Genomic DNA, 24,960 nt, shown 5'->3' with positions numbered 1-24,960 from the left:
TCCCACCCCTCTAGGTGGTCACAAAGCACTGAGATGATCTCCCTGTGCTATGCGGCTGCTTCCCACTAGCTATCTATTTTACGTTTGGTAGTGTATATATGTCCATGCCACTCTCTCACTTCATCCCAGCTTCCCCTTCCCCCTCCCCGTGTCCTCAAGTCCATTCTCTATGTCTCTGTCTTTATTCCTGTCCTGCTCTTAGATTCTTCAGAACCATTTTTTTAAGAAACCATATATATGTGTTAGCAGACGGTATTTGTTTTTCTCTTTCTGACTTACTTCAGTCTGTATGACAGACTCTAGGTCCATCCACCTCACTATAAATAACTCAATTTCGTTACTTTTTATGACTGAGTAATATTCCATTGTATATATGTGCCACATCTTCTTTATCCATTCATCTATTGATGGACACTTAGGTTGCTTCCATGTCCTGGCTATTGTAAATAGAGCTGCAATGAACATTGTGGTACATGACTCTTTTTGAATTATGGTTTTCTTAGGGTATATGCCCAGTAGTGGGATTGCCGGGTTGTATGGTAGTTCTGTTTTTAGTTTTATAAGGAACCTCCATACTGTTCTCCATAGTGGCTGTATCAATTTACATTCCCACCAACAGTGCAAGAGGGTTCCCTTTTCTCCACACCCTGTCCAGCATTTATTGTTTGTAGATTTTTTGATGATGGCCATTCTGACTGGTGTGAGGTGATACCTCATTGTAGTTTTGATTTGCATTTCTACTTTGAGTTAACTTTTGTATATGGTGTAAGATAAGGGTTCGACTTCATTTTTTGGATATGCATATCCAGTTTTCCCAATATCATTAGTTGAAGAGACTGTCCTTTCCTCATCAATTGGTCGTGGCACTCATGTCAAAATTCATTTGACTGTATATATGAGGGTTTATTTATGGACTGTCTATTCCATTGGTTTATACATCAGTCTTTATGCTAGTACCACACTGTTTTGATTACTATGGCTTTAAAATACATTTTGAAGTCATAAAGTTTGAGACTTCCAACTTTACGCTTCTTTTTCAAGATTGTTTCGGCTACTCCGTGTCCCTTGAAATTCCACATAAAGTCTGAGATGAATTTTTCTATTTGTGCAAGAAGTGCCCTTGAGATTTTGTTAAGGCTTACATTGACTTTGTAGATCACATTGGACAGTATTGACATCTGAACAATATTAAGTCTTTCAACCCATGAACACAGAATGTCCTTCCATTTATTTGTGTCTTTAATTTATTTCAGCAATGTTTTCTAGTTTTCAGTGGTACAAGCCTTTCACCTCCTTGGTTAAGTTTATTCCTAAATATTTTATTATTTTTCATGCTATTTTATATGGATTTTTTTTCTCAATTTCCTTTTCAGAATGTTCACTGTCAGTGTATAGAAACACAAGTGACTTTAGTGTGTTGATTATGTATCCTGCAACTTTGCTATATCATTTATTCTAATATTTTTTGGCATGGAATCTTTGGAGTTTTCTCATATAAGATCATGTCATCTACAAACAGAGATCATTTTACTTTTTCCTTTCCAATTTGGATGCCTTGTATTTCTTTTTCTTACCTGACTGCTCTGGCTGGGATTTGCAATACTATTTGGGTTTTTTGTTTGTTTGTTTTTTTTTAAACCTTTTTTCTTAAATTTATTTATTTATTGGCTGCATTGGGTCTTTGTTGCTGTGCGCGGGCTTTCTCTAGCTGTGGCGAGCCGGGGCTACTCTTCATTGCAGTGCACGGGCTTCTCATTGCAGTGGCTTCTCTGGCTGTGGAACACGGGCTCTAGGTGTGCAGGCTTCAGTAGTTGTGACACACAGGCTCAGTAGTTGCGGCTCACGGACTCTAGAGAGCAGGCTCAGTAGTTGTGGCACACGGGTTTAGTTGCTCCGTGGCATGTGGAGCCCTCCCGGACCAGGGCTTGAACCCATCCATGTCCCCTGCTTTGGCAGGCGGATTCTCAACCACTGCGCCACCAGGGAAGTCCTCTCTCACCACTTCTATTCAAAATAGCATTGGAAGGGCCTTCCCTGGTGGCGCAGTGATTAAGAATCCACCTGCCAAAGCAGGGGACACGGGTTCGAGCCCTGGTCTGGGAAGATCCCACATGCCGTGGAGCAACTAAGCCCGTGCACCACAGCTACTGACCCTACGCTCTAGAGCCTGCGAGCCACAACTACTGAGACCTCGTGCCACAACCACTGAAGCCTGCGCGCCTAGAGCCCGTGCTCCACAACAAGAGCAGCCACTGCAATGAGAAGCCCGCACACCACAAGGAAGAGTAGTCCCCACACGCCACAACTAGAGAAAGCCCGCGTGCAGCAATGAAGACCCAATGCAGCCGAAAATAAATAAATAAATAAGTTTAAAATAAATTAAAAAAAAAAAGAAGTGGTGAGAGCAGGTTTTCTTACCTTGTTTGTGATCTTAGAGGAAAAGCTTTCAGCCTTTCTCCAATGAATATGATGTTAGCAGTGGGATTTTCGTATATGGCCTTTACTATGTGGAGGTAGTTTCTTTCTATTCCTAGTATGTTGTTTTCATCATGGAAGGTGTTGGATCTTGTCAAATGCATTTTCTGCATCATTTGAGATGGTCATGTGGGTTTTTCTCCCCTACCCTTTGGTCTTTCATTCTATTAACGTGTTATACTTACATTGATTAATTTTCATATGTTGAACCACTCTTACATTCCAGGAATAAATCCCACTTGGTCATGGTGTATAATCCTTTAATGTGCTGTTGAATTGGGTTTGCCAGTATTTTGTTGAAGATTTTTGAGTATGACCTCATCTTAGCTAATTACATCTGCAGTGATCCTATTTCTAAACAGGGTCACATTCTGAAATAACTGTTAGTTAGAACTTCAACATCTCAAACCCTTGTGATTTCCAGCATAAGTACGCACATACTTTATTTATTTTGAGTTCTGCAGTCCCAGAGAATTGCTTTTCATTGGTTACAGAGGTCCTTTGCATGCAAACCATTTGTATCATTCCCTTGATTTTTCCCTCCTGTGGAAACTAGCCACTTTTGTACAGTGAGTTCACTTTTAATTCAGGAAACTAAAGAAAATAAATGGTTGGTATGTAGGTCAGTTCCTAGTTCTGCCTTGGTTAGAAAACAAAGGATTAGGGTTCAGCTAGAACTTGCATAGTTCAACTATTTCTTTTTTTTTTAACATCTTCATTGGGGTATAATTGCTTTACAATGGTGTGTTAGTTTCTGCTTTATAACAAAGTGAATCAGTTATACATATACATATGTTCGCATATCTCCTCCCTCTTGCGTCTCCCTCCCTCCCTGCCTCCCTGCCTCCCTGCCTCCCTGCCTCCCTCCCTCCCTCCCTCCCTCCCTATCCCACCCCTCCAGGCGGTCACACAGCACCGAGCTGATCTCCCTGTGCAACTATTTCTTAATATGGCCTTTGTACAGATGCTCGTGTGCATTTCACCCTGCTCTTTCTTTGTGACCTAGAGATAGTAAGCCTCCAAAGACCTGGCTTTTGAGGCTAGATTAAAAAGTCCCAATTTATTACATCTTAGATGAATCTTATGTGAGGCTTTAGAGAAGCTTCTTCTGACCTCGCTCAACCAGCTTGCTTTCTCTGCATAGACATAATTATTTTAAAATGAACTTCATATGGTTATTTAAGAGAATGTGTTTTTCTGCCAGCCAGATGATTCCTGTAAGATTTTAAGCATATTGTTGAGACTTTAGTACGTAATCTCTCAAAACATTCAAGGGATATATAAGATCTTTGGTTGCTTTATGGCACGCTTCTCTTTTGGAAATCTCCCTGGTGCCCTGACCGCCCTCCCACGTCACCCTCAAGCTCCGACCAATGTCCTACAGCTTCAAGACCATTCTCATGCACCTCACTGATTAAGAGCCTTCTACCCAAAGCTTCAACAGGTTGGAAATAAAGTTTCCACTGCAGAACATTTTTCATATTTGAAATTAAAATTGCAGCACAGCTCTGGTTAGAAGAGTAGCATTTTTAACTAAGGTGACATCAAGTCACACATGATACAGATGAATCACTTTATGGGATTTGCCATACTTGACAGACAGAGCAAGATGCTTCAGAAAAATCAGGCACTGGCTTCTAGCATCTGTCCACATGAATCTACTTCTTGAAAAATGCTCACATCCAACCTTCTTTTGGGAGATTAAGAAATAACAGAATGACTTTTCCACAGTCAAGTATCGTATTTTCTTATGAATCAGGAAGAAGGTTATAATGTTTATTTAAAAAGGACTACTTTTGGGCTTCCCTAGTGGCGCAGTGGTTGAGAGTCTGCCTGCCGATGCAGGGGACACGAGTTCGTGCCCCGGTCCGGGAAGATTCCACATGCCACGCAGTGGCTGGGCCTGTGAACCATGGCCGCTGAGCCTGCGTGTCCGGAGCCTGTGCTCCGCAATGGGAGAGGCCACAGCAGTGAGAGGCCCGTGTACTGAAAAAAAAAAAAAAAAGAAAAAAAGGACTACTTTTTTTTAAAGGTAACAAACGTTTATTCAGTATTTGTTATTTTCTAGCATTGTACTGGGTGCTTGGGGACAGAAGGATGAAAGTATAAAATACATTTTCTTTTTTAAAGGAGACTTCTTTTTTTGGCCATGCCATGCGGCTTGTGGCATCTTAGTTCCCCGACCAGGGATTGAACCCGGGCCCTTGGCAGTGCAAGCACCTAAAAAGGACTTCTTATTTATAACATTTTGTCTAGTGAGTTACCAGAGCCAGCTCACAGTGGCCCATAAGAACTAATTGTTAAAATATTCAGGAATTTTGTGAGTTCATTGACATCATATTGGTAACTTGAAATCAGCCACGATGGAAGTATTTACACCAAGGGAATCAGCAAACGATCAGGACTTCTACCAGCACACCATTGATTTTTGTCCTTTCTTTTTAAAAAACTCCCAAGCAAATCAACATTATGCATGGAATGCCTACCATGTCCTTTTTAAGATGGTGGACTACCCCACCCCCCAAAGAAAGACACCTTTTTTTCCCATGGAATTTGTAACCTACTTGAAGGGAAAAACAAACAGGGACCATTGAGCAAACGAGTATGACATGAACCACGAGGACAAAAGGAGTCCAAAGAGAGAGAAAGGAGTGGGCACACGTAAGGCAGAGACGTCATGAAAATGTTAGACTTTGAGCTGGGCTTTGAAGGACAGGTAGGAAAGGAAAATGGGCAATCGAGCAGAGAGAAGGTCCTGGAGAAGAAGCGGGAAGCAGACAGAGGAATACAGTCTCCCGTGAATATGCCAAGCAGGCATGGAAGGAGAGAGAGCGGTGATGTGGGGACAGCAACTGTAGGACAGCACAGTTTGTGAAGCCTTTCTTGTATCAATACCTCATCTCATTCTGATCTTGAAAGCAAGCCTGAGGGACAGGGCAACTGAGGCACAGAGAACTGGTGCGAGGCAGCTACGTGGGCCTCTGTTCAGAACGAAATGTTTGTCTTTGGGCCGTGTTCAGCATCCTTCCCACTTTACCGTGGTGACTCTGCTCATCTAACATTGTACAGCAAGCGACACAGAAAAGCAGCAATGAAAAAGAATTTTAAACAAGTAATATATTTAACACACCTCTGTATACTTTAAATGTGAAGATATGATGTTCTGGTGGCTCTGAATGATAGTAAAGCCTAACTTCGTTGTGGCATGTGGGATCTAGTTCCCTGACCAGGGATCGAACCTGGGCCCCCTGCATTGGGAGTCAGGAGTCTTAGCCGCTGGACCACCAGGGAAGTCTCTGTGATTTGCCTTCTGACTCATCTCCCTCAACCCTTCCCCATCACAAGTTACCTGCCAGCAATACTCATTAAGAGCAACACCCTCAAAATGTCACGCTCTCTCTTCTCTTTGGACCTTCACACGTAACATTTCTCAAAATAACTTACCTGATTTGTGTGCCTGGGAAACTCCTATTCATCCTTCACATCTTAGCTCAAAGCTGTCACGTCCTATCACCCCCCAGCCAATGAATCCTGCTGCCCTGTGCTCCAGACACGTCGCTCATGTCCATCTGCAAAGGGTCTCAGCCTTGGCTGCACATCCTGAGTTCATTACATCAGAATCTCTAAAGATGAGACACAGGCATCAGCATTTTTAAAAACTCCCCTAGTGATTCCAAAAAAAGGACCACTTTTTTTCCTCCCCCAAATGAAGACTCCAGGCAAGCAGGGACCATGCAATTACTCTTATAAACTCAGTGCCTAGTACAAAATCAATAAATACATAGAGCCTGGGAAGTAACTTTCTTCAAAATGTGTTTGTCACTACTGAATTCTTTAGAACATAAGTCCAGGGAATAGCAAAAACTGCTTAATCCAAATCTTTTCAAATCACCTCCCATCACTTTCAGAGAAGGAAGGGGACTTTCCCTTCAAAATTGCTATTTTTTAATGGGGTTCAATGTATCTTATTCATTTAGCACAATCAGAAAAAAATATAAAAATAAGTAAAATTAGCAAGTTCCCTTCAAAAACAATCATCATCTGCAGTGGAGAAAGGGGGTATTACCTAGTAGAGTCCCTGGTCCATGCTGTCTGCTCAGTAATGGCCGCTGGTATTATGGCTCCCTTTTCCCGGCAAGGCTGCCGTATTAACTTGCCTCACACAAAGGCATCTGGAGATGACACTAGAAGAGGAAATAAGATGACTTTCCAAATGCTTCCTCTCATTAATGTACAGCCCATGAGATTTCCTGACTTCATTCATCATAAACAGAGAGGTGGTTGCAGCTTTAGAAATTCAATGGCTATGCTCCGCACGACACACAGGCAAAGAAGACCCAGTTCTGTTCCACCTTTTCTCACTCCATTTGGCTACCGCTATATAAGGCCTGCTTTTCTAGACCCTTCTTTTTTTCCTCAGAATGCTGGCTCTACGTTTACCCAAAAAGCCTTCAGATTGTTCCAGGGCTAGCCAGCTACTTCTTAGCTTAATCACACAACTCTGCTCCTACACAGGCCCTTCTTTCCTTGGGGTTGTGATTCACCACCACACAAGCTGAGTCATTCAGTCACAATCACATTTTTTGCCTCCACCTGAGTGACTTTCTTTGGGCAGGCTGCCTTTGTCAAGCATTAAGTGGCAACATTTATTTATGCCATAGCATTTCTTAGTACCCAAGGAACAGATCAACCCTGCAGGCTTTTGAGGCATGAGTTAAAGTGACAGCTCTCTATGTTACAGTGACAGCAAAATTTGAGTTAGCTGCAAGTCTCAATAAACAAGTATGTTTTTATTTAATTTAATTTTTATCCAATTCAGGATGAACTTTAAAAAATCATTCTGTTTTCATCCCTTGGTTTCATGCTTTAGTAAGTGCCATGCATGATTCAATAAGGTTTTTCTTTTTTATTTTTTTTTTGCGGTACGTGGGCCTCTCACTGTTGTGGCCTCTCCCACTGCGGAGCACAGGCTCTGCACGCGCAGGCTCAGCGGCCATGGCTCACCAGCCCAGCCGCTCCGCGGCATGTGGGATCTTCCCAGACCAGGGCACGAACCCGTGTCCCCTGCATCGGCAGGCGGACTCTCAACCACTGTGCCACCAGGGAAGCCCAAGGTTTTTCTTTTGACAATTAAGTCTTGCAGTGTGGGTTCATAATTATGACTGTAGCTTTTCACTGACTAGGCCTTCAGGAATTGATTAAGCTACACACAGAAGACCAGACCTTCTTGGCATAGACTAGCTAGCTGTTGAACAAACCCCTCTCCTCTTCCTCCTGGGCACCCACATTTCCCAGCTGCCCTTGCAGTTAGGTGTGGCCATGTGACTGCATCCCGGCCAATGAAATGCAGACAGAAGTAATGCAGGTGAATTCCAGGCCTGGCCCATTAAAACTCTCTAAGCACCATCCTCCGTACTCTTTCCCACTGTCTCATGACCTTGGAGGCCATATGTTGAAAACAGCAGAGCCACGTGATGCATACAGCCTGGGTACCAGCATTCCCACTTGGAGAAATGTCGCCCACCTATCAGGAATACCTTTCTTGGACCTTACATGAGAAAGAAAGGAATTTCTATTTTTTTAAGCCCCTGAGGTTTTGGATTTACATGTTATAGCATAGTTTTACCTTAACTCATAAAGATTTATACTGTACTTTTAAAACTAAATTGCTATGTTCCCCCAATAACAGTATTATATTTTCATTGTTTACTATGTAGAAAATACTCCACACTGGCATGTTAATGTCACCTGAAAAATGCTTGTAGAAATAAATCTCTGATAAGAACTTTGTTAATGATAACATCCTTCCTTTTTCGTGAACACAGAAGGTTAAAAAAAAAAGACCCCCTCAACTGAAATGCATTATTCTAATTAATGTTTTAGGAATGGCAGAGGTTATTCTAATAACTAAACGCAGAGTATTAAGCAATTTTGGAATTGTAACTTTCTCAGGCCCCCAAGACGTGACGCAGTCAGTTGCAATGACAGCATTTCTATTTTACAACTGGGATACCATCTGGGCTCTGCTGGAAATTTTCTCAGCATACCTCAGTACGTGTGGAAATGGAAACTGTCATGCAGTTGAGGCTTGCTATAGTACCTTACTGTTTCTGGGACACAAGTATATCTAACTTTCACAAGTTATATGCAAAGCTTTATATTCAGTGTCACATTCCTTCAGATAAGTGTTTAGGCTTGCTGTCTGCTTCACTCTTTTGTTTACTCACTCATACATTTATTAAATAGTGACTATGAATTGTCTAGGTGCTTGGGGCACAAGACTGAATGTGAAACAGTCTTGATAACTGAGGAGCTTATAGGTCTGGGCAGAGGGGGACTAATTCTCATGAGGAAAGAGACAGGAGAATCTTCACATACAAGATTCTATCTGATAGAGGTCTAGAAAGGAGGACTGAGAGTGTGATAGGAATAAACCAAGGAAGGGCATCTCAAGTTGAGAGAACAGGGACCAAGTCATAAGATTCTTAATGAACCTGAAGTATCTGGGGAATGATGAGTTCATTTGGGCTAGACTTTAGGGGGAAACTGGGGAGTACCAGAATAGGAGGCTGGAGAGGCAGACTGGGGGCCAAGTTATAGGGCCTTGGATGATAGTCTATAAATCTTGAACATTTATTTTCTCTGTAAGAGGGTGGCCAACAAATAGATAATCATAGATGATAGATTTTTTTTTAAGATGTTGGGGGTATGAGTTTATTTATTTGTTTTTGCTGTGTTGGGTTTTCGTTTCTGTGCAAGGGCTTTCTCTAGTTGTGGCAAGCGGGGGCCACTCTTCATTGCGGTGCGTGGGCCGCTCACTATCGTGGCCTCTATTGTTGCGGAGCACAGGCTCCAGACGCGCAGGCTCAGCAGCTGTGGCTCACGGGCCTAGTTCCTCTGTGGCATGTGGGATCCTCCCAGACCAGGGCTCAAACCCGTGTCCCCTGCATTAGCAGGCAGATTCTCAACCACTGCACCACCAGGGAAGCCCTAGATGATAGATTTTAAGCAGAGCAGTGAGTGACCTGATCGTGTTAGGTTTAGGGGAAATAATTCTAGGCATAGCACGGAGGATGGCCTAGAACAGAGATAACCCTGGAAGCACAGAGGCCAATTAGGAGGCTGTTGAAATATTGAAGTAGAGGAGGCACTTGATTTGGGAGAGGTTTGAGACAGAAATCAGTATTTTATTTGTTAGCTGTTTGGGTGTAAGGGAGAAGAAGTTAAAGATGCCTGAGGTTTCCAGCTGTGGTATCTAGGTGGACAATGATATCAAAAGCTAAAAGCTAAATTTATAAAGGAGAGCAAAGCAGAGGTGAAGCTAAAGAGGTTGGTCGTGGACTTGTGATAAAAGTAACTGTGGAGTGTCTAGGTGGCACAAAAACTAAAAGTACACTGTAGTTTACAGTCTCAAAGTGTCTCCTTGTTAATAGTTCATATTAATTGCAAATGAGAAAAAGATACTTTTTTTTTTACAGTGGAGAAACCAGGAAGTCACCACCTTAACCGAATGATGAGTCAACACCAAAATGTCTCCCGATACAATACACTGATAAGGATGCTACATCACTTAAGAAATTCTTCTGCCAGAAATCCATAACCTGATCCTAATCATGAGAAAATATCACACAACCCCCATTATGTCACAAACAACTGCCCTGTGTTCTTCAACCATGTCAATGCCACAAATGACCAAGAAAGGTAAGGAACTCTCCCAGATTAAAGGTAACTAAAGAGATATGACAATAAAATGCAATGTGTGATCCTGGATAGGGTCTTGGATTGGGAGAGAGGGGAACTGCTATTAAAAAACATTACTGGGGTCTTACCTGGTGGCACAGTGGTTGAGAGTCCGCCTGCCGATGCAGGGGACATGGGTTTGTGTCCCGGTCCGGGAAGATCCCACATGCCGCGGAGCGGCTGGGTCCATGAGCCATGGCCGCTGAGCCTTTGTGTCCGGAGCCTGTGCTCCGCAACGGGAGAGGCCACAACAGTGAGAGGCCCGCGTACCGCAAAAAACAAAAACAAAAACATTACTGAGGTGTAGCTGCTACAGCTGGGTAGTAACTGATGGGCTCTGGAGATTTCAGACTTGGGTCACGTCCCCGCGCCCCGTCCTCTCGCCACTTCCAGCGCCTGCGCGCGCCTAAACTATACGCGAGACATCCGGGTACTGCGCGACTAGAGTCCGCAGCTTACGCGCGCGACCTGCGTGATCTTCTCCCTGTGCGCCTGCGCGAACCCATCCGTTTGACCTACGCAGATGTGGCTGAGAGTGGACTGCTGGTGGACACATCTGTTAAAAGCAACCAAAAGGGCTTCCCTGGTGGCGCAGTGGTTAAGAGTCCGCTTGCCGATGCAGGGCACATATGTTCGTGCCTCAGTCTGGGGGGATCCCACATGCCGCGGAGTGGCTGGGCCCTTGAGCCATGGCCGCTGAGCCTGCGTGTCCGGAGCCTGTGCTCCGCAACGGGAGAGACCACAACAGTGAGAGGCCCGTGTACTGCGAAAAAAAAAAAAAGCAACCAAAAGTTCCTTTTCCAAAGAAATTTGGTTAGCACCCCCACCTCCCCGCCCAGCACCCAGTTTTACAAAATAAAGAACCTCAAAAACTTTACAACCTGCTGTGACTTGCACACGAAGGGAGGGAAAGATAGCTGCTGTTCTCATTGACTGCTAATGGGGCGCTCCAGCTTTGACCAGGAGATGAACTGTTTGGAAGATTCAAATTCAAAATATAAACACATTTATCTTAAGACCTATCTTAGGTAGCAGCCTAAGGAAAACAGATAAGAGACCCAGAGACTAGAGATCCAGTGTCTAAAAGAAAATTCGAGAACCAATGGAAGAAAAGCAATATTTGGAGAAGAGAATAGTTTTCTTTAGACGAAGAAAAATGTTTCATCTTCAGATGAGAAGTCCCTACCACAGTCAACACAAAATCGACGAAAATTGTTCAGTACCTAGATGTGAAGAGCTAACATTTTAAATTTCAAAGATGAAGAATGTCATCGTTTTTTAGAAAAAAGATTGTTCACAAAGTACAAAATCTGGCTTCTGCTGCGTGTCAGAGTAACAGCACACACAAGACAGCATATGTAATATTTTGAAGGGGGAGGCTGTTTGTGACTCAATAATATGTCATAATAGTATGTCAAGTCATGGGTGAAAGCCACAGAAATCTCACTTATATACGGGCTCTGAAGATTCAACCCTCTCTGAAAAAATTCGCTCACGTGTGTACTGTAAATGACTGAAAGGTTAATCAAAATGAAGACTTTTGAAGTAAAACTGCATGGTAGAAGTCCTGATGGTGAGTGTAAAAGTCTATTAAATTGGGAAGTCAGTATAATTATTGTAAATATGGTCTAAAAGCACTGCAAATGTTTTTAAAAGTTCAAATTTTAACCTGTTTTGTTTGTTTTAAAAAATCTATTGATAAGAATAATTTGGTTCAGTTGAAAAATTATTGAGACTTAGGAAAGTTTGAATTAGAAGTACCTACTAGATAAATAGTACTGTGTATCACCATTAAATTTTCTAAATTTAAGAATTGCACTGTGGTTACGTTACAGGATGGCATTGTTCTTAGGAAATACTGAAGGGTCACTGGGGAAATGACTATATACACACACGAGGGAGAGAGAGAAAGCAAGTGTAGTTAAACGTTAACTGGGGAAGCTGGGTAAAGGGTGTACTGGAGCTTTGTGTTATTTTTGCACATCTTCTGTACACTTGAAATCATTTCAAAATAAAATGTTTAAAAATAGTTTTTTTTTAATGTAGAATCAGGATGTTATTAATATTCTGGCGAGAGACATTTCCATGCAGTGGTTGGAGTCAAAGCCAGTTTGCGTGGGCTTATGGAGCAAGAGATGGAAAAAGTAGAGAAAATGAGAGGGGCCTCTTGGCCCTAAAATATAGATATCGTGCCTGCTTAAGTCTTGGATGTTCATAGTTTGAGTTTTCATAGGCAGATCACATATGTAAACTCACTGATTGATGTACCCATATAGATTTATTCCATGCTCTAATGTAACAAGACATAAATTCTTCAGGGCTCTTATTATTCTAAACAGGAAATTCCAATTAATTTTTAGACAGAGATTAGAATTCTGGCCAAGGTGCAGCACCAGGTGAGGAAAGAGAAATACCAGCAGAGATGCTGAGGTTTGTTACCAGTGACCAGGGTGCTGCATTCTCACCAGCCCCTCCCCTTCCTGGAAAGTGAGGGCAGGATTCTTGGGTACAGACCAGTGATTGCTTGATTGGCTCTGGCCCTCGGTGTCTACATAATTATACGCTTTACTCATGAAACAAAATGGAAGTGGTTGTGTAAACACATTACATGTCATTACCAAAAATCACAACATGGCTTCTTCCTGGCTGCCCAGCTAAATATCTAAATTACCCACTCTGCCAAGGAGGGGAGAAAACTGGACCCAAGGAAAAACAGGGAAGAGAATGACTTAAGATGGGAATGTTTGTAAAACCTTTATTTGTGATTAAAGTGTTTTTAAAATATATGAAGGACATTTTAAAAATGTACATAATTCCAGTATCTCAACAACATAATGATTTGCATTTGCTTGGAGTTCTTTCAAACTTTTATCCATATGGATATATTGCTTCTAAGTTCATCAAACTATATATATATTATACATTTAAAAATTTTATGCGTTTTGTAACATTATTTTAGAAACACTTTCCCTTGATTTTCACTTTTATCATAAATTTTTGATAACCATGTTACATTCCATTGTATTTATATAAAAAATATATATATCCTTTATTTAATCATTTCCTTATTATTGGATGCAAATGCTGTTTTTTAAAAAAATTATTAATAACTGCTGTAAATGTCTTTATACATATGGATTTTTCTCCTTTTGAATTTACGTATTTCCTCAATTCCAAGATACACATTTTTCTTCCTTTATTATATATCAGGGTACGTTTTGGTATAAGGTGACAATATTCTTTCTCTTCAGAAAGTTAGTATTAAAGATGTTGCATCTTAAAATTGGTAGCCTAAGGCTTCCCTGGTGGCGCAGTGGTTGAGAGTCCGCCTGCCGATGCAGGGGACACGGGTTCGTGCCCCGGACTGGGAAGATCCCACATGCCGCGGAGCGGCTGGGCCCGTGAGCCATGGCCACTGAGCCTGCGCGTCCAGAACCTGTGCTCCGCAATGGCGGGAGAGGCCACAACAGTGAGAGGCCCGCGTACCGAAAAACAAACAGACAAGAGTACTTTTGTCCTCTTGAATAGCACCAAACACCGAACTTCTACAACAAAAAAGAAATACTGCCATCTTTGACTTTCTGTTACATCTAATGGTAAGGTCAATGCGTATATCGGCGCCCACAAAATGGAGGCCACGCCTGCGGCACGGCCCACATCACAATTCTAACCCTAAGTCAGCCTGCACTTAGGAGAAATACCTCTCAAGGGAATCTAGCACACACCAGTCACAGCCCTCCAACTCAGCTTTAGGTCGCTTACCTTACCCTAGAAAATAGTGTAACAGGGAAGAGCTAAATAGGACTCCATGTTGGATCTGTTTCTTTGACTTTAGCCCTTGCTTTTCGTTGCTTTTGTTATTATAATCATACATAATGGCCTGCCTCAGGGAACCCTGCGCCTCCGCTGTTCAGCTCTCTGGGAGATAATCTGACCCTGCCGCCTGTGAATGGCTACAAGAAACTAACAGATCCCCTCCGAGGCTTGTCATTCCAGGAGATGTTTTGCAAGACTGATGGCCCTTTTACTTTACTTCCTCACTGCCTCTCCCTCTCTGATTTCATAAAAGAAACCCGCAATGAGACCCCGATAGGAGGGTTTCTCGGAGACTCTAGTCTGCCATCTTCTCGGTCAGCCGTCTTCCTTGAATCACACCTCGTGTCCGATTCATTGACCTGTCGTGTGGTGAGCAGAGCGAGCTTGGATTCCGTAACAATAGGATTGCCCGTCTTGTAAGGAGATCCACAGCCTCCTAGCCAGCTGTGTGCTGTTTGTGTGGGACTTGAGGGACATTGTTCCAGCTAATGATTAAGAACTCTCCAGACAATAGGGGCTTCTTAGACAATGGGTGAATTTCCAGGATGTCCGGCCCCCTTCCGAGAAGGAGGGAGATAACAAAATGTAAAAAAGGTGTCTGTCAAAGACCAATCAGGCAGCTGGGGAGAAGGAGGGAGATAACAAAATGTAAAAAAGGTGTCTGTCAAAGACCAATCAGGCAGCTGGGGAGAAGGAGGGAGATAACAAAATGTAAAAAAGGTGTCTGTCAAAGACCAATCAGGCAGCTGGGGACAAGTTCCCTCTCTGGTCCGAGCCTAAGCCGGGACCAATCAGCAGGAGAACACAACCAAATCTATAATTTACATACGGGGAAGTGGGAACCTATAAAACTGACATATTCGCGCCCAAAAGGGTTCCTTCTTCGACCTCCTGCGTGAGGACCAAGGAACCCCGGTGCACCGGCCTTCAATAAACCTCTTGCGTTTTGCATCGACTTCCGACTCTTGTTGTTTCCTGGGCGAGTCGAAACTCCTAGAAGACCGCGCAGGTCTAACATTTGGGGGCTCGTCCGGGATTCCACTCGCCCCGGACCACAAGAACATCGGGAGTTGGAGGTACCAGGTAAGCTCGAGCTTGATTGTCTTGTTTGTCCCTTGTTTTTGTGGGCCATTATCGGAGGAAAGCCGTAAGAATCGGCTTATTATGGAATCTGTATCGGACCTCTGGCTAGGCAGACGTGCTAATAGCCGGCGTCCATGAGCCCTAGGGGACGCCCTGGTGGCTCATCTGGAAGGAGAGGCAAACTCTGTCTCCCCTTCACTCGGTTTCGGCAGTTCCCTTGGTGGTAACTGCCATCTGAAGAAGTTTCGGTTTTGAAGCGAGCCCCCGATGGCCAAGGGAATAGACCTCTCCAATATTGGCCCTTTTCCTCTGCAGATCTTTATAATTGAAAAATGCATAACCCAACTTTTTCCGAAAATCCACAGGCCCTTACCGCTTTAATAGAATCTCTTGTTTTCTCCCACCAGCCCACATGGGATGATTGTCAGCAGCTGCTCCAGACTCTCCTAACGACTGAGGAGAGGCAACGGGTTCTTTTAGAAGCCAGAAAAAAAAATGTATTAGGCGCCAATGGGCAACCTACCCAGCTGCCTAACGAGATTGATGCTGGTTTCCCACTCGTCAGGCCAAACTGGGATTTCAATGCCCCAGAAGGTAGGGAGCGCCTGAAAATGTATCGCCAGGCTCTGGTGGCGGGTCTCCATGGAGCGGCCAGACGGCCCACTAATTTGGCTAAGGTAAGGGAAGTAACTCAGGGGCCCCAGGAATCGCCAACTGTGTTCCTGGAATGTTTAATGGAAGCCTTTAGACGCTTTACCCCTTATGATCCAACTTCGGAGGGACATAGGGCTACTATAGCAATGGCTTTCATAAATCAAGCGGCCCCTGATATTAAGAAGAAATTACAGAGGCTAGATGGCTTGCAGGGATTTTCGCTTCAGGAGTTAGTAAAAGAGGCAGATAAAGTATGTAACAAAAGAGAAACAGAGGAAGAGAAGGAAGAAAGAAAGCAGAAAGAGCAGGAACCCCGTGAAATAAGACGGGATAAGAGACAGGAGAGGAATTTAAGTAAGATACTGGCCACTGTGGTTGGAGGAAGAAATATAGGGGATAGAAATAGGCAGGAAGGGCGAACGGCAGACAGAAGGCGGCCATTAGACAAGGACCAATGTGCCTACTGTAAAGAAAAAGGACATTGGGCGAGAGAATGCCCTAAGAAAAAGAATGGAGGAAGGCCAACCAAAAACAAAATCTTAACATTGAAAGAAGACGACTAGGAAAGTCAGGGCTCGAACCCTCTCCCCGAGCCCCGGGTAACTCTTAAAGTGGAGGGGGAACCTGTTCAATTTTTGGTAGATACCGGAGCCCAGCACTCCGCCCTTCTCCACTCAAAAGGTCCTATCTCAGCTAAAAGGTCATGGGTACAAGGAGCCACTGGGAATAAACAATATTCATGGACCACACGAAGGACAGTAGATCTTGGGATTGGACGAGTAACCCATTCATTTTTGATTATTCCGGAATGCCCCTATCCTTTGCTGGGAAGAGATTTACTCTCCAAAGTAGGGGCTCAAATTCACTTTCAGCCAGAAGGTCCCACCATAACTGATAATAAGGGAAGGTTACTTCAAATATTGACTATGAAATTAGAAGATGAATATAAATTATACGAGCAGCCTTCATCCTCACGAGTTAATGTTACTGATTGGGTAACTCGGTTCCCTCAAGCCTGGGCAGAAACTGCCGGAATGGGGATGGCCAAAAATCGGCCCCCGGTGCTAGTGGAACTCAAGGCAACTGCCACCCCAATAACGGTCCGTCAATACCCCATGAGTAGAGAAGCCAAAGACGGTATCCGTCCCCATATACAGAGGCTACTAGACTTGGGCATCTTAATAAGATGTCAATCAGCATGGAACACCCCTCTCCTGCCGGTAAAGAAACCAGGAACAAATGATTATCGGCCGGTGCAGGATCTACGAGAGGTAAACAAACGGGTGGCAGACCTCCACCCCACAGTTCCAAACCCTTACAACCTCCTGAGCACTCTTCCACCTCAACATACGTGGTATACTGTTTTGGACCTTAAAGATGTTTTTTTCTGTTTAAGACTCTCTCCCCTGAGCCAACCCTACTTTGCCTTCGAATGGAAAGATCCAACATCGGGAATGTCTGGTCAGCTGACATGGACACGGCTACCTCAGGGATTTAAGAACTCCCCGACCATCTTTGATGAAGCCCTCCATCAGGATTTGGCATTATATAGAGAATCAAATCCCCAGGTAACATTACTCCAATACGTTGATGATATTTTATTAGCTGCTGAGACCCAAGAAGATTGTATCAAGGGTACTGAAAAACTGTTAACGGAACTTGGAACCCTGGGATATAGAGCCTCAGCCAAGAAAGCACAAATATGCCAACAACAGGTTAGTTACTTGGGGTATCTATTAAAAGGGGGGCAAAGATGGCTCACGGAGAGCAGAAAGGATACGGTGGCCCAAATTCCGGCTCCCAAAAACTCCAGGCAGGTTAGAGAATTTTTGGGGATGGCCGGATTCTGTAGACTATGGATTCCAGGGTTTGCTGAGCTGGCAGCCCCATTGTACCCCCTAACCAAAAACAGCACTCCTTTCGTTTGGGGCGATAAGGAACAACGGGCTTTTGACCAAATCAAACGAGCTTTACTTTCAGCTCCAGCCCTAGGACTGCCAGATGTAACCAAACCTTTTCATTTATATGTGGCCGAAAATAAGGGCATTGCAAAAGGAGTATTGACTCAGAAATTGGGTCCCTGGAATCGCCCAGTTGTTTATTTGTCAAAAAAATTGGACCCTGTGGCATCAGGATGGCCCACCTGTTTAAAGATAATCGCTGCAGTGGCCGTTCTAGTCAAAGATGCTAACAAACTAACTTTAGGACCAAATCTAACGATAACAGCTCCTCATGCCCTGGAAAATGTAGTCCGTCAACCACCGGATAGGTGGCTAACTAATGCCAGGATGACCCATTACCAAACCCTGTTGCTAAACTCAGATCGCATCAAGTTTGCTCCAGCCACAGGACTCAATCCAGCCACGTTGCTACCTGATCCTGACTTGGAAGGCTCCACCATCATACATGATTGTCAGGAAGTACTAGCCGCAGCACACGGCAGTAGGCCGGATCTGATGGACCTGCCCCTCCCTGATGCTGATTTCACCTGGTTCACGGATGGGAGCAGTTTCCTGGAGGAAGGTAAGCGTCGAACTGGGGCAGCCGTGGTAGACGGAAAACAAGTCATATGGGCAGCGGCACTACCACAAGGGACCTCAGCCCAACGAGCTGAATTAATTGCCCTGACGAGGGCATTAGAGATGGCAGAGAATAAAAAAGTAAACATCTACACAGACAGTATATATGCGTTTGCTACCGCTCATATCCACGGTGCCATTTACCAACAGAGGGCTACTAACTTCAGGTGGCAAAGAAATTAAAAACAAAGACGAAATCGTGGCTTTGTTGACTGCACTCATGCTTCCTACTAAAGTCAGTATCATCCACTGCCCTGGACATCAAAAAGGAAATGCCCCAATAATTAGGGGAAATAATATGGCTGACCAAGTGGCCCGAGAAATAGCATCGGGAGAAGTCATTTTAGGACTGTCAGATAAAGTTCCTGAAAAACCAGGCCGCGATGAAGAAATCATCCCGGCCACAACAAAAGGAACTTTGTCCCCTCAGCAAGCAGAATCCATGTTACAACAGATGCACAGATGGACACATTTGGGGACTAAAAAGATGGTAGCCTTGTTACAAAAAGCCGGGTACGAAACCCCTGGAATGACAAAATTAGCTGAACAAATTGTGCAGGAATGCGTCCCATGTCAACAGGTAAATGCTCACAAAGGGAAACTTGAAACTGGAAAGAGACTCAGGGGGGACCGCCCAGGAACTTACTGGGAAGTGGACTTTACCGAAGTGCGTCCTGGAAGGTACGGTAATAAATACCTTTTAGTTTTTGTAGACACTTTTTCAGGATGGATAGAGGCTTTCCCAACAAAGAAAGAAACAGCTGCTGTAGTAGCCAAGAAGATTTTAGAAGAAATTTTTCCTCGATTTGGAGCATCAAAGGTAATAGGGTCTGATAATGGTCCAGCCTTCGTCGCCCAGGTAAGTCAGGATGTGGCCAGATATTTGGGGACTGATTGGAAATTACATTGTGCCTATAGACCCCAAAGTTTAGGTCAGGTAGAAAGAATGAATAGGACTCTAAAAGAGACCCTAACTAAATTGTCCTTGGAGACTGGCGGTACCGATTGGACGGTGCTCCTTCCTTTGGCCCTATTCCGGGTTAGAAATACACCTTCCCGATACCATCTTACTCCTTTTGAAATATTATATGGTGCCCTGCCTCCCCTCCTCACTTTAGGAAAAGAAATAAAACCTGATTGTCAAAATAACACTGACTTATATGCTAGGCTACTGGGACTCCAATTGGTCCAGAAAGAAATATGGTCCCAACTCGCCAAGGCCTACCAACCGGGAACACCGGGAGAAACTCATCCTTTCCAAGTCGGAGACTCCGTATACGTCCGTCGGCATCGAACCCAGACGTTGGAACCTCGATGGAAAGGACCATACACCGTCCTCCTCACCACCCCAACGGCCATAAAAGTGGACGGCATCGCTGCCTGGATCCATGCTTCACATGTGAAGGCTGCACCAGCGACGGCATCATCAGGATGGCGGGCCCAAAGAACCGACAACCCGCTCAAACTCAAGCTTCTACGAACCTAAGACTTATAATTTTGGTTTTACTGCCTTTACTGACTGTAAGTGATTTTAGCCCTCACCTCCCCCAACGTTTAACTTGGCAGGTAATTTCTCAGACTGGAGATGTAACCTGGTCCATTAGTCATACTGCACCCCCCCTGGACCTAGTGGCCAGATCTTTTTCCTGATGTTTGTAAATTGGCTATAGGAGCACCTTATTGGGATACAGAAGATTCTCATGATATGAACACTGCCCCTTCCAAAGTTTCGGAAACTGATTGGTTTGGGCCGGGTTGCAAAAATGCAGGCAAAAGAATGATGCTTGGTATCCTCACTTTCTACGTATGCCCCGGGTTCCACCGCCCTTGATCTCTGAATTATAAATGTGGTGGAACTGAAAACTTATTGCAAAAGCTGGGGATGTGAAACTACCGGGGATACTAATTGGAAACCCACCTCAACTTGGGATTTTATTACTGTAACGGCTAATTATTCTCATAATGAGGATACCGGACACCGGAGTAAATGTTCAGGATGGTGTCATCCCCTTAAAATTTCCTTTAGTAATCCCGGAAAAAGAGATAAAAAATGGATAAATGGTCATTCTTGGGGCGTTAGATTTTACGTGAGGGGATATGATTTAGGAATATTAATGACCCTTAAGCTAAAGATTGAGACTCCTGCTCCTACATCAATAGGCCCAAATCCCATACTTGGCCCCCCTTTGCTTCCCCCGGCCCCTTCAACTACGTCAACAAAGAATGAGACTAATGAAACCTGGATCCAAAGAACCCACAGTTAAGCCTGGGACTCCTCAGGATAGGATGCTTTCTTTGGTGCAGGCAGCCTTTACGGTTCTCAATGCTACAAACCCAGAGGCTACAAAATCATGTTGGCTTTGCTATGCTGCCCCTCCCCCTTATTATGATGCTATAAGATATAGCTCCAACTATACTAATTCTACCTCCTCAGACCAATGTCGATGGAAGCAAGAAGGGAACAGTAAATTAACCCTGTCCTCGGTTTTTGGAAATGGTACTTGTATAGGAACACCTCCCCAGTCCCATAGACACCTTTGTCATGATTTTAGCCTCCCTTCAGGCTCAGGATATCTTGTACCTCCTCAAGATGGATGGTGGACATGTAACACGGGGCTCACCCCTTGTGTCTCTTTAGAGGTTCTTAATACTTCAGCTGACTTTTGTGTGTTAGTGCAATTAGTCCCTAGACTTATCTACCATTCAGACTCATCCTTTTTAGATGAATATGTAGAAAAAACAAAAAACAAAAGAGAACCTGTAACCCTCACATTGGCTGTCCTTCTAGGACTAGGAATATCTGCCGGGATAGGAACAGGAACCACAGCCCTCATACAACAACCCCAGTATTATGCAAGTTTAAGACAGGCTGTAGACATCGACCTTCGAGCATTAGAAAGTTCCATAACTCAACTAAAGGAATCACTCACCTCACTTTCAGAAATGGTGTTGCAGCCTAGATTTGCTGCTTCTTAAGGAAGGGGGATTATGCGCCGCTCTAAAAGAAGAATGTTGCTTTTATATTGATCATTCAGGAACCATTACCAAAACCATGGATAAACTAAGGGAACCCTTAGATAAAAGGCAAAGGGAGAGAGAGAACGAAAAAGGATGGTTTCAATCATGGTTTGATAAGTCCCCCTGGTTTACCACCTTAATCTCTACTCTGTTGGGACCTCTTATTGTTGTATTGTTGATTTTAACTTTTGGACCATGTGTTCTAAATCGCTTGATAGCATTTATTAGAGAACGTATCAGTACTGTACAAGTTCTAATGTTAAGACAACAGTACCAAAGTTTACGAACAGAAGGTTGAGATTCCATGATTGGAATCAATAGTCACAAGAAAAAGGGGGGAATGTGGGACTTGAGGGACATTGTTCCAGCTAATGATTAAGAACTCTCCAGACAATAGGGGCTTCTTAGACAATGGGTGAATTTCCAGGATGTCCGGCCCCCTTCCGAGAAGGAGGGAGATAACAAAATGTAAAAAAGGTGTCTGTCAAAGACCAATCAGGCAGCTGGGGAGAAGGAGGGAGATAACAAAATGTAAAAAAGGTGTCTGTCAAAGACCAATCAGGCAGCTGGGGACAAGTTCCCTCTCTGGTCCGAGCCTAAGCCGGGACCAATCAGCAGGAGAACACAACCAAATCTATAATTTACATACGGGGAAGTGGGAACCTATAAAACTGACATATTCGCGCCCAAAAGGGTTCCTTCTTCGACCTCCTGCGTGAGGACCAAGGAACCCCGGTGCACCGGCCTTCAATAAACCTCTTGCGTTTTGCATCGACTTCCGACTCTTGTTGTTTCCTGGGCGAGTCGAAACTCCTAGGAGACCGCGCAGGTCTAACATTTGCACGTTGCCTCTTCCAATATCCTCTAAAACTCTTTCTTGCCCATAATCCCTCAAGAAGAGCAGTCTGCTGCTTGTGAGGCACTGTACCCCGACTCCACGGATTGTTTTCCCTTGAATAAAGGGCATCAGATTCATTACTAAATTTAGTTTTGTCATTTGACACTAACAATGCTGGGTTGTATAAATATCTGTTAAATGGTATACAGATCCATGTACAGTGATGTTGATGTTTTTTACTGGGCCTAGAACATCTAATTGTTTGGTGTCTGCTTAAAAAAAGGGAAAGGATAATGAAGTTAAGTAATCAGAATTCATAAATAGAGTTTCATTTTTAAAATAAATAGTATGCTTAGAAGTGGCAACCTGTTCTGTTTGTGTATCTATTTGGTTTCTCTTGATTTTTAAAAAAGTACTCTGGTATTGTGATTTATGAGATTTATATAGATTTGGTCTTCGTTCATGGTTTCTGGCTCACAGCTTCCCCAAACCCTTGGAATTTCCTGAGTGAAAAGAGTAAGTGAGAGTGTCTTTTGTTATAATATCTGGTCTCCTGTCCTCAGTTCCTGAAATCCCTTCAGAGCCATAAAGGTGAAATGGGTGTCTTGTTATTCAAAACAAGGCCTTTCCACTACTACTGGGTTTGTGTTCTTGAGGTGACTTTTGGAAAGCTCCTAAGGAGGGGGGCAGGTTGCCAGGGGAACCAACCTTGTTGAGGGGGTTGGAACTTTCAGTCCCACCCCCTGATTTCCAGGGAAGGGAGAGGGGAGAGGGGCTGGAGGGTGAATCAATCACCAGTGGCCAGTGAGTCAGTCAATTATACTTGTATAATGAAGCCTCCATAGAAACCCAGAAGGATGTGATTTGGGGGGCTTCTGGGTTGGTGAACCTGTAGAGGTGCTGGGAGAGTGGGGCGCTCGGAGAGGGCTTTGGAGTTTTGTGCCACTTCCCCATACCTTGACCTCTGCCTCTCATCCAATTTGGTTGTTCCTGAGGTACCTTCTTTTATAATAATCCAGTGGTCTAATGAGTAAAATGTTTTCCTGAGTTCTGTGAGCCATTCCAGCAAATTAATCAAACACAAGGAGGGGGTTGTGGGAACCTCTGATTTATAGGCCAGAAGTACAGAGAAGTACTTCTGTCAGAAGTACAGAGAACAGTCTGGACTTGCAATTGGCATCTGAAGTGGTGGTGGGGAACAGTGTTGTGAGACTGAATCCCTAACCTGCGGGATCTGATGCTCTCTCCTGGTAGTTAGGGTCAGAACTGAATTAAATTTGTGGGACACCCAGCTGGTGTGGGGAATCCCCCCATACATGTTATCATTGTTCTTAGCACCTTAAGAACCAAAATAGTAATTTTAGTAATAGTAATTTTAGTATCAACCCCTGGAGTTCCAAGCTTACATAAAATAAAGTTATTATTAGGATTTATACTAATATGTATGATATAATATATATCATGCGTATAATAACAGCTATATAGTATTGTGATTGTATTCAGAGATAACAGTCAAGACATGAGATATACAAAATACAGAATTCACTTTGGAAGTCATCTCAGTCATGGCCTGAGAGGGTGCAAGGCTGCAAAGACAAGGGTCCTTGCTGAGTCAGGAAGTGCCATAGCTGGAAGCCCAAATGCCAGACTTTGCCCTCTGTTCTGCCTACAGCAGGGCCCAGCTGTCTCTTGTTGCCCAGTAGATGCTGATAAACACAGAGAGGCAAGCTCTTCAGTTGCTCTTTCATACTGGTAATAGATCTGACTGTAAAGCGTTTTCTCTCCTAGTGTCAAAATATAAAGGGAGAGCCCCACATGAATCTGACCCCAGGAGTTTTGAACATAAAAACCCAGTTAGTAGCACATTATAATTTTAAAGCACATTTAATTTCCTACAAGGCAGGAAATAATTCCATATGAATTCAACCAGTGCATGTAACAAGATCATTACAGTACTAGAAGAAGATCATCTTTTTCACTTTGAAAATCATCTTTTTCACTTTGAAAAAGGAAAATCATCTTTTTCACTTTGAAAAAGGAAAGAGTGAATTAGGTGGGATGTAGGTTTAGTAGAACGGTGGTCTCAGGGACCCTTTGTGCCCCGGTTGCTGCATTAATTTGTCACCAGTATCGTTTCTCACGGGTGATGGCTGATCTTGGTAAGTAGAAATGGCTAGTAGCTAAGAATAATCATTAAGAAATAGAAGGTTTTCTTTATAAAAGGAAAATTGCCTGGTGGTCTATCAGATTTTTTTTTTCCTTTTTTGGTGTAAGCGGGCCTCTCAGTGTTGTGGCCTCTCCCGTTGCGGAGCACAGGCTCCGGATGCGCAGGCTCAGCGGCCGCTCTGCGGCATGTGGGATCCTCCCGGACTGGGGCATGAACCCATGTCCCCTGCATCGGCAGGCGGACCCTCAACCACTGCGCCACCAGGGAAGCCCCGGTCTATCAGTTTTACGTAGTGTTTATCGTAGTGTTTTACGTAGTGTTTATCATCTCTGTGGTCCATTTAACTTATCAGTTTTCTGTTATCAGGAAGGGTTGCAGAAAAGTGAGGGTGCAAGGAGAAATAAAGAAGTTTGAAGCTGAAACCAACCTCAACATGAGAAGTGGAGCCTTTACTAATTGCATTCTGCTTCTTTTAGCCTCTGGGCAATCTGAAGGACACAGCCATCAAAATTGCAGCCATCACGTGGAGCTTTTTTCCCCCAAGGATCACCATAAAATTGGTTCCCACACTGTGGACCTAAAACGAGGGG

At 43.8% G+C, this 24,960-nt stretch overlaps 2 long non-coding RNA genes across 3 annotated transcripts; one reads left to right on the top strand and one right to left on the bottom strand.

The window, feature by feature from the left end:
- Positions 1-3,375: 3,375 nt before the first annotated feature.
- On the bottom strand, positions 3,376-11,495 carry LOC141278928 (uncharacterized). Of its 2 annotated transcripts, none has more exons than XR_012332324.1 (5): positions 11,439-11,495; positions 11,097-11,186; positions 6,542-6,659; positions 5,371-6,098; positions 3,376-4,461 (listed from the first exon to the last, which is right to left on the bottom strand). It is a non-coding gene; the product is annotated as an uncharacterized lncRNA (long non-coding RNA). The 2 variants fall into 2 exon arrangements; XR_012332325.1 differs by having other exon boundaries at positions 3,376-3,690; positions 5,920-6,098.
- On the top strand, positions 6,655-24,960 carry LOC141278929 (uncharacterized). Its single transcript, XR_012332326.1, has 3 exons — positions 6,655-8,526; positions 9,954-10,176; positions 24,847-24,960. It is a non-coding gene; the product is annotated as an uncharacterized lncRNA (long non-coding RNA).

Source organism: Tursiops truncatus, chromosome 6, assembly GCF_011762595.2.
Source record: "Tursiops truncatus isolate mTurTru1 chromosome 6, mTurTru1.mat.Y, whole genome shotgun sequence".
Classification (NCBI taxonomy): domain Eukaryota; kingdom Metazoa; phylum Chordata; class Mammalia; order Artiodactyla; family Delphinidae; genus Tursiops; species Tursiops truncatus.
Note: the sequence above shows the minus strand (reverse complement) of the source record. Positions and strands in the feature narration are given on the sequence as shown.